Below are 10,531 nucleotides of genomic sequence, written 5' to 3'. Positions count from 1 at the left end.
GAAAGTGCAACTATCCCTGGGTGGTTTTGGTAATGATTAACAACATATAGCTCATTGAACTAATGCTATTTGAAGATGAATATTTCAGGAAAGTTCAATGATTGGCATGTCATGGATTAGGAATGTGGAGCCCTCAAAATGCTAAGGACAAAGGATTGGCTCAAGCTCTAAAAGCTCAAGACTCTACATTTATTTTTAGTGATCCAAGATCACATTGAGTCTATGGGAAAAGCCAACAGTATTAAAAGGGGGTGAGGTGTTGCTTAATGGCTTGCTTTCTCAAAATGCTTAGGGATATGCTCCAAAAGCCCTCAACCACTTTCTCATATCCACATATGTCCCAAACCAAAAGTCAAACTCGGCCCCACCGATTTGGTCCATCCGGCGCCACCGAGTTCATTTGACATAGCCACTTCCAGAAACCCTAGTCACTTCGGTCTCACCGACAGGGATCCCGGCTCACTGAGATGGGATTGGAAACTCTCTGTTTCCCTTTGTAACATTTTGGTCCAACCGAGATGAGCGATCGGTCCCATCGAGTTCGCAATGCAAACTCCCTGTTTCCCTTTCGTAACGTTTCGGTCCCACCAAAATGAGCGAATCGGTCCCGCTGAGTTTGCCTGACCAACTCTCTGGTTAGCTTATTACCAAAGTCGGTCCCACTAAGTTTGTGTAATCGGTCTCACCGAGATTACGTTATGCCCTAACCCTAACCAAATCGGTTCCACTGAGTTGACATGTTGGTCCCATCGAAATGCCTAACGGTCACATTATGAACTGAATCGGTTCGGCCAAGTTTTATGATTCGGTCCCACCGAGTTTGGTAAATTGTGTGTAACAGTTAGATTTTGTGTGGAGGCTATATATACCCCTCGACCCTCTCCTCATTCGTGAGGGAAGCCATTAGAACATGCCTACACTTCCAGCATTCATTTTCTGAAAAAGAACCACATACTCATGTGTTGAGGCCAAGGTATTCCAATCCAATCATATGAATCTTGATCTCTAGCCTTCCCCAAGTTGCTTTCCACTCAAATCATCTTTCCACCAAATCCAATCCTATGAGAGAGAGTTGAGTGTTGGGTAGACTATCACTTGAAGCACAAGAGCAAGGAGTTCATCAACAACACACCATCTATTACCTTTTGGAGAGTGGTGTCTCCTAGATTGGTTAGGTGTCACTTGGGAGCCTCCGTCAAGATTGTGGAGTTGAACCAAGGAGTTTGTATGGGCAAGGAGATCGCCTACTTGATGAAGATCTACCCTAGTGAGGCAAGTCCTTCGTGGGCGATGGCCATGGTGGGATAGACAAGGTTGCTTCTTCGTGGACCCTTTGTGGGTGGAGCCCTCCATGGACTCACGCAGCTATTACCCTTCATGGGTTGAAGTCTCCACCAACGTGGATGTACGATAGCACCACCTATCGGAACCACGCCAAAAATCTCCATGTCAACATTGCGTTTTCTCCCTCCAAACTCCTCCCCTTTACCTTCATATGCAATGATTTACATTCTGCTACTATACTCTTAGAATTGCATGTGTAGGTTGATTGCTTGACTTGTACTAAGTTGCTAAAGTCTGCCAAGAACTAAAATTGGGAAAAGGCTAGATTTTTATTTGGTCAAGTAGTCTAATCACCCCCCTCTAAACATACTTTCGATCCTACAAGATCATTTGCAATGAGATCGACATGGGAAACACATTCAAGAATGGTAAATAAAATCTAAGTCCATTGTGTATTAAGGTCAAAATAGTACTACAAATATACGAGTCTCATACGATGCCATTTCAACGATTGTACCACAAAAGCCTGAAATATTACAAGGTTCAAATTCCAGAGTTATATGACTCAAATTCAAACATTACAAGGTTGAAAATGATATTGGAAATGAAATTCATCTCATGCAGCTGCAGACGCCCACGCTAATCAGCTGAACATTGATATAAGAGAGGTTCGAACTGATATTACCACTTGTAAGGCTTGTTTTGAAATCTCACCATTTGTGCAAAGTGATTAGCCACTGACAAGTCATGTATGGGCTTGACCTAATAACTTCCGTTTACTCTGTCAACTGAAGTTCCAAAATGAAATTCAACTTCTTCAAAGCCTTTTCCATTCTGCCACAGTCGCCGACGCTGATCAACAAACCAATCATTTTTGCAAAATAAATGTAGGGCATACCTGATTACCTTCAGCACCCTTGCTCTGACAACAAAGAACCTCCGTAGGAGTTAAAAGTAATTTATGAGAGATGCAGATCAAGGCATTCGATGTGATTGTTATATCGTATCACATTATCCACCACCGGGCCTAATCTTATCTACAAAAGAAGAGAATGTATTAGTGCCTACATGAAGTTTTGAACACTACTACATGGGTTTGCAGGATTTCAAAAATACACTAATAGAGTGACATGCCATCTTTGATCCTACATGATTAACATGGGCATTTGATTACAATCTGAAGAATGTAAGCTTCTTCACAAGAGGTTGGAGTGGATGGAAATTTCCCTAAGAAAACTAGTATAGATGAATCCAAAGGAGAAATTCTTATGGATTGTAACCATATGACTCAAGCAAACAACATGGAGGGGGGGTACATGTATGTACTGAAATCCTCCAAATTTCATTCAGAAATCATAGTACATTGTCATTGGAAACTTGGGAAAAGGTACCAAAACTTGAAATCCCTTATGGTTAACATTTAATAGGAAAGTAACATCGCCTCGATATATAGCTTCTCCAGGCACGGAAAGCATATCAGGAAACTCACAACTTGGTCCAGGTTGGGGCCAATAGATTCTAGTGTCAAGACCTGCAATGCGCACAGATTCGTGATCAAGCTTGTCACAATCATTTTTGGGATGAAAGACGAACATACATCTTCAAAATTAGAAATAATGTTAATTTCAAGAAGGAAAGGAAGAAGGCGACTGTTGTACCTGAAGGGTGTGGATCCAATAACAAGTTCAGAGTATTTGACAGATGAGTAGCCCAGCACTATCAATTTCATGCAGAAATGACATTGATTCTTGTTGGACCTTCTTGATCAACTACAAGTAATCTCTCAAGTGAAGGTGCGTCCTCAATGACTATACTGTGATACATCTTATGTGATCTCTTGTTGCAGCACCAACAACACGCATAAATAGGCCAAAGAGTCATGGATGCAATGTGGAAGCTACTCAACCCATTGATCGCCTGAACGCGAAGGTACTCGAGTGCAGTGTAGCTGTGGAGGATGCACTCCATTTAATCCTTTGGGATGCAGACAACAACGAGCTCAAGGTGCTTCAGTCGTGGTAGAAAAAGAGCGGGCGCGTCATTAATCAGGGGGAAATGGAAGTTCATGAACTTGGCGAGGCATAGTGTGGGCACGAGGTGGAGCGCGGACGTTGGCAGTGAGTGCATATGCCCATCATTAAAACTGAGCTCCTCGAGCTGATCTAGGGTGGGGGATCGGAACCACTCGTCAAGCTTGGCTCGGTCCTTGCCGTTGGAATGTAACTTGCCCATGATAAGACCTTTGATTGGACCATGGTGCCTGCCGAGGATCTGGGACAATGCGTTGAAGCTTTTGCGATAGCCATGGCAGGGCCTGTGGGCATTGATGAGGTCAACAAGGGTGGGGTGCCATAGGGGACATCACCATTGGTAAATGATGGTTGTCTATGCCCCATATTTTATTGGGAGGAGGGAGATGATGACTATCAACATATCACCGGGGAGGCTGCTAATGAAGTGTAGGCCTGCTGGAGTTGCTCGCGGTTCTTGCTCGACCCGCCTCTGCTTGTTGGTAGCCTCATCCTCCACCTCTGGAGTCTCCTCGTCGGTGGTGCTTTCTAGTAGAAGTGGGAGTGCAGGGGATATTTAGTTAAAACAGGGAAAAAGAAAAGTGTATTGGTAACTAGAAGTTAGTAGGTAGGAAGAGTAAGAAAATGGAATAACAATTGGTTGCTTAAATACTATAGAATTCCTTTGGTATTGCTAGGTAAGTCAACACGCAGATACTTGAAAAGAACACTTACTTCGAACAAAATCTGGACGGATGATATCGTGGGGAAGTTAGCATATATCTCATAACCAGGCTCTTTTATGTGTAGTGCAATTTTAGTGCCAACTTTTAGTACATAAAACTTAGAAATTTCTTTCAAAGGCCCGTGCCAAATAGGAGTGACTACGTTCATCAAATATTACAGAAGCAATGTTTGTAAATCCAGGTTTGTGTTCAATATGACATCCCTGCAGTCTTCAGTTATGTAAAAGGCAAGATTGTGTACTACAGATGTTGTTGCAGAGCATGGGGTGTACTGTAGAAAATGGTAAGATTGTTAAATAATATGGTAACATGCAAATATGGGAGTAATTGAAAGAACAGTACAACAATTGAAATCAAAGGACAAAAATTTATAATTAAACAGATAATGTAACCATGATGTCATGGAAATATATGAGAGTAATCAAAAGAACAATACATCATTAATTTGCCTAACATAGAAAGAAGAAAAATCTATATGATGCATGTGGCACCTTTTATCCAAATGTAGCAATATATAGTATATGTTTGGGAAAGTAGGTCTTGCCAACCGAGGTAGGGTGGGATTGAACATATCGTGTGCCTCCTGATGTCATCTGGTACGGGGAGATTGAACTCCACGGATGTCTGGCTGAGGCCGCAAAGTCTTGATGTGTTCGTGCACTGTACACTATATGAATGAAAGAAAACCCTTAAATCAGGTCAAAGAAAAATGAATTCACGGTGATTTGGTTCGGTGATTGAAGGGGGTAGATGAACTAGGATAAGAGATGAGAGAATATCTTAGTAAATTAGTTACCTTGTTGTCCATGAGAAAAAAACTAATACCGTGGATTTCGCAATCCGACGAAGTTGGGTCAACGGCCGACAACATCGAGAAAGTCGATGGCAATAGGCGGCGGCAAGCGAAAGTGATGAGATGCGGCGGGATTTGCCGGTAGCCGACGACAGTGACAGGCATCGAGCTAAGTGGTTGCCACGGCGATAGGCGGTGACATGCAGAGTCGTGGAGGAGCTTGTGCAGGTGTGAATGGGGACCAAAGGGGGTGGCGGGCGGGGTGAGGTTTTTGTGACGTGGGGATGGTGAGGGTTTTATTTTTCCTTTTTGAATTGGGTGGTGAGGGTTTTCTGTCCCACAAAGCTTTTCAGGGCAACAATTTGCTAGAGCCAACCGTCGCTGCCAAAACCGACGGATCTCGGGTAGGGGGTCCCGAACTGTGCGTCTAAGGCTAATGGTAACAGGAGGCGGGGGACACAATGTTTACCCAGGTTCGGGCCCTCTCTATGGAGGTAATACCCTACTTCCTACTTGATTGATCTTGATGGTATGAGTATTACAAGAGTTGATCTACCACGAGATCGTAGAGGCTAACCCTAGAAGCTAGCCTATGATTATGATTGTTGTCGTCCTACAGACTAAACCCTCCGATTTATATAGACACCGGAGGGGGCCAGGGTTACACAGAGTCGGCTACAGAGATGGAAATCTACATACCCGAATTGCCAAGCTTGCCTTCCACGCAAAGGAGAGTCCCACCCGGACACGGGACAAAGTCTTCAATCTTGTATCTTCATAGTCCAACAGTTCGACGTAAGCATATAGTTCGGCTGTCCGAGGACCCCTGAGGGCGACATTCTGATCGAACCCGATTGGGCGGCGATCATGGAGTTCGCCGCCGCGGACATCTTTCAGCACTCGCCTTTCGGCAACATTCTGAATTCACTAAAGTCTCTCTCTTTATCAAGAGAGCCCTGGCCGGACTATGGTCAGCAAGGTTGGGATGCGAACGACGAAGAAATTCAAAGCCCACCCACCACCCACTTCGTATCCACTGTCGATGATTTAACCGACATGCTCGACTTCGACTCTGAAGACATCGACGGTATGGACGCCGAGGAAGGAGACGACCAAGAACCAGTGCCTATACTGGACAACCACCTCATCTCACGATGTATACATGGTGGACACAACTAAAAGAAACAACGACGAGAAACAAAGGGACACAACGAGGGATCGTTCCCTCGAAAAGCAATCAAAGCGGCGGCGTAAGCGCCGCGCCAAACCCCACCTCGACAGAGACCCAGCCATAGAGCAGGGCAAACCGGCGGACGACGAACATGCCATCGAGCAACCGTCCGAACAGGGAAATTTGGGTAAACAAACCGAACAAACCATCCCCGGTGAAGATAATAGTCCGGACGACCTCACGCCGGACAAGTTGCTAGAGCAGAAGAACCTCCACAAAAGGCTCGTCGCCACTGCGCGTAGCCTGAAAAAGTAGAAGCGGAAGCTCAAAACTACGGAAGATGCACTCAGAATTAGATGGGCCAAATTACTCAACACCGCAGACAAGTACGGCGACAGTCGTCACACAAAGAGCTATCCGAAGCGGAAATTACTGCCGGAATTTGATGAGGAGGCCTTAGAGCCCCCGCAATCAAAAAATAAAGAAGACACCCGGTCGGATAAACAACCCCATGGCCAACATAGAGCGGCAAGGAGCGCCGCACTCAAGCCGGCACGCGATCCGTGCAAGGATTCACATCAAAAAGACGGCCCAGCCAGATCTATCTACGGGCCAAGAAAGCAAGCTCTAGTAAGCAATGCAACACAACAATTATCCGAACATCACGGCACACCCAAATATAGGGGTGCCGCACACCCCCTCTATTTCACCGATGAGGTGCTGGACCATGAATTTCCAGCGGGATTCAAACCCGTAAGCATAGAGGCATACGACGGAACAACAGACCCTGGAGTCTGGATTGAGGACTATATCCTCCACATACACATGGCTAGAGGAGATGACCTCCACGCCATAAAATACTTACCCCTCAAGCTCAAAGGGCTAGCCGGGCATTAGCTTAAAAGCCTTCCCAAAAACACCATCTGAAGTTGGGAAGAGCTCAAGGATGCTTTTCGGGAAAATTTTCAAGGGACCTATGTCCGACATCTAGATGCACACGATCTAAGTCATATAAATCAACAACCCGGAGAGTCAGCCCGGAAACTCTGGAACCGATTTCTTACTAAAAAGAACCAGATAGTCGACTGTCCGGACGCCGAAGCCTTAGCAGCTTTCAAACACAGTGTTCGAGACGAATGGCTTGCCAGACACCTCGGCCAAGAAAAGCCAAGAACAATGGCCGCATTAACAAGCCTCATGACCCGCTTTTGCGCAGAAGAGGATAGCTGGTTGGCAAGAAGCAGCTCCAGCGACCCAAGTACATCCGAAGTCAGGGATGGAAACGGGAAACCACGACGTAGCAAGGACCATCGCCAAACTAAGGGAAACAGCCTGAAGAGCGCGGTAGTCAACACCGGATTCAAAAGCTCTTGGCAGAACCAGAAAAGGCTGCCCCCCCCAGGATTGCAGGGACGAGCTATCTAACCTAAACAACATCTTGGACAAAACATGCCAAATTCATAGTACTTCCGAGAAGCCTGCAAACCATACCCACAGAGATTGTTGGGTCTTCAAGCAATCCGGCAAACTTAACGCCGAACACAAGGGGCTCGACATACCAAGCGAGGATGATAACGAACCCCACAAGCAGAGCACCGGAGAACAAAAAAAGTTCCCACAAGAAGTCAAAACAGTAAACTCACTTCACATGACAAAAGGGAAGAACATAGTGGCGCCTATAGAGATACGCGCTATACGGCCTGTCCCAGAAGAGTCCCGCCACTGGTTGTTACAACCAATCACCTTCGACCATCAGGATTACTCTAGAAGTATCCGGAATGCAGGCTGGACTGCCTTGGTATTAGATCCGATAATTGACGGACTCCACTTTACACAAGTCCTAATGGACGGCGGCAATGATCTAAACCTGCAATACCAGGACACAGTCCGCAAAATGGGGATAAAACCAACAAAAATTCGCCATGGCAACACTTCCTTTCAAGGGGTAACGCCAGGCCCAGATACCCATTGTACGGGTTCTCTCCTGCTGGGAGTTATGTTCGGCTTCCCCGACAACTTCCGCCGCGAAAAGCTAACCTTTCACATCGCCCCATTTACAAGTGGCTATCAAGCACTATTGGGACGCGAAGCTTTCGCCCGCTTTAACGCAATACCGCATTATGCATCCCTTATGCTTAAAATGCCCGGTCCACGAGGCATCATCTCATTAAAGGGAAATATCGAGTGTTCCTCGAACGCGGAATACTGTGCGGCTGCCTTGACAGCCACACACTAAACCGGCTTCACTCATCAAAGCACCTAAACAGGTCGTTCAGACCCCGGACATGGTTAGACGAGTCCGGCGTAAACATACAGGGGCTTAATAGCCGCATACCCCCGTACAAGGGGCTCCGCGCGTATACAACAAGAGACAATAAAGCTCAATTCTACCCATTTCCCGAACTATACTTTGTTTATTTAATATAACATAGCTTTTCGCATGATTGTTTTCAACTAAGTTCCTCTCTTTTACAGATGAACACCGTGCTACACCCGTCCAGGATACGACACAACGGAGACACAGGCGCAGACGTGCAGTAGGGACCCATTCCAAGGATTCTTTTCAGATTAAGACCCTGCTTAAACCTTTTTTACTGTCTCTTGTTGATAACATCCCCCAGTTTCTTTTTACAACCGAGGAGGAGGCTGGCGTCTTGGCATATGGCCACGTCAGAATTTTGCACGTACCTAGACACCAGGGGCTTCTTACCAAGGGCATTGTTTAGCCCGTTTTCATAAAGACCGAATACCTTAGGGAGTGTTCAGCGTCCCGAGTTTGGCCTTATATGCATCAGCTCCGAATCATGTCTTTGGTCAAATGTTGGGTTTGCCCGGTGTCGGTGTCAAAACCGGCGGATCTCGGGTAGGGGGTCCCGAACTGTGCGTCTAGGCGGATGGTAACAGGAGATGAGGGACACGATGTTTTTACCCAGGTTCGGGCCCTCTTGATGGAGGTAAAACCCTACGTCCTGCTTGATTAATATTGATGATGTGGGTTACGAGAGTAGATCTGCCACGACATCAAGGAGGCTAAACCCTAGAAGCTAGCCTATGGTATGATTGTTGTTCGTCCTATGGACTAAGGCCATCCGGTTTATATAGACACCGGAGAGGGCTAGGGTTACACATTGTCGGTTACAAAGGTAGGAGATCTACATATCTGTATCGCCAAGCTTGCCTTCCACACCAAGGAAAGTCCCATCCGAACACGGGACGAAGTCTTCAATCTTGTATCTTCATAGTCTTGGAGTCCAGCCGATGATGGTAGTTCGGCTATCCGGACACCCCCTAGTCCGGGACTCCCTCAGTAGCCCTTGAACCAGGCTTCAATGACGACGAGTCCGGCGCGCATATTGTCTTCGGCATTGCAAGGCGGGTTCCTCCTCCAAATAATTTATAGAAGATCATGAACACCAGGATAGTGTCCGGCTCTGCAAAAATAAATTCCACATACCACCGTAGAGAGAATAATATTACACAAGATCAATCTGCTGACGTATTCTGCGGCGTGACGTCACACCACTTCCAAGCCTTTACTCGAATTGTTTTTATTGTTCCACCTCAGCGTGTTTAGCAAGGCAGTTTCCTCGGCACGTCTTGTCGAAGCAGAGATAGTGTTCCCCTTATTTCGGGATTCCCATTAATACGGACGTGGGTAACCCAACCGCGCCCGTTGCCACGCCCCCTCCATCGAAGGCGGGTTCCAAACGGTCACGGGGACGGCTCTTGGTATTCTTCCTCTTTATAATGAGACCAAGGCCCGTTCTTTTTATTCAATCCTCTCCCTGAGTTCCAACACCCAGGGCTCCGAATTCAGGTACCTTCGATCCTCGACAATGTCCGGTCCTGATCTACGAGGCCGGTGGATGCCCTCCTCCGTCACGGAGGAGGACGTGCTAAAGCTGAGAGATGCCAGGTATTTAACCTACGAGATTTCGCACAGGCTGCCTGCCCGAGGGCAAGTTATCCCAACTCCCGAGCCTGGCAAGATCGTCGTGTTCACGTCTCACTTCCGTCGGGGTTTAGGCTTCCCGACGGATCCCTTCATGAGGGGGCTCATGTTTTACTATGGGCTGGAATTCCACGACCTGGCTCCGGAGTCCATCCTCCATATCTCATCATTCATTGTCGTCTGTGAAGCCTTCCTCCGCACTACCCCTCACTTCAGCTTATGGCTCAAAACCTTCAATGTGGAGCCGAAGATGATCGAGGGGCGTCAGGCAGAGTGCGGCGGGGCAGTTATAAGCAAGAGGACCGAAGCTCCATGGCCCAAGGGCTCTTCCAAGAGGAGCTCGGCTTGTGGCAACAGGAGTGGTTTTGTATCACCGCTCCCCGGGGCAGCAGGCAGAAGCCGCCGCCCGTATTTCCCTCGGGCCCTCCACAGCAGCTGACGTCATGGGTCAACAAGGGGCATGACTGGGGGCCGCCCAAAGACGTCCCCCTGTTGCAGGACCGGATTCGAGGCCTCCAAGAAAGGGAGATCAATCTGTTCGCAGTGGTGCAGGTCATGTTGATCCAGCGCCTACTG

This window comes from Triticum dicoccoides, chromosome 2B (genome assembly GCF_002162155.2).
Source record: "Triticum dicoccoides isolate Atlit2015 ecotype Zavitan chromosome 2B, WEW_v2.0, whole genome shotgun sequence".
In the NCBI taxonomy this organism is placed as follows: domain Eukaryota; kingdom Viridiplantae; phylum Streptophyta; class Magnoliopsida; order Poales; family Poaceae; genus Triticum; species Triticum dicoccoides.
The sequence above is the reverse complement of the archived record's forward strand: the minus strand, read 5'-3'. Positions refer to the sequence as shown.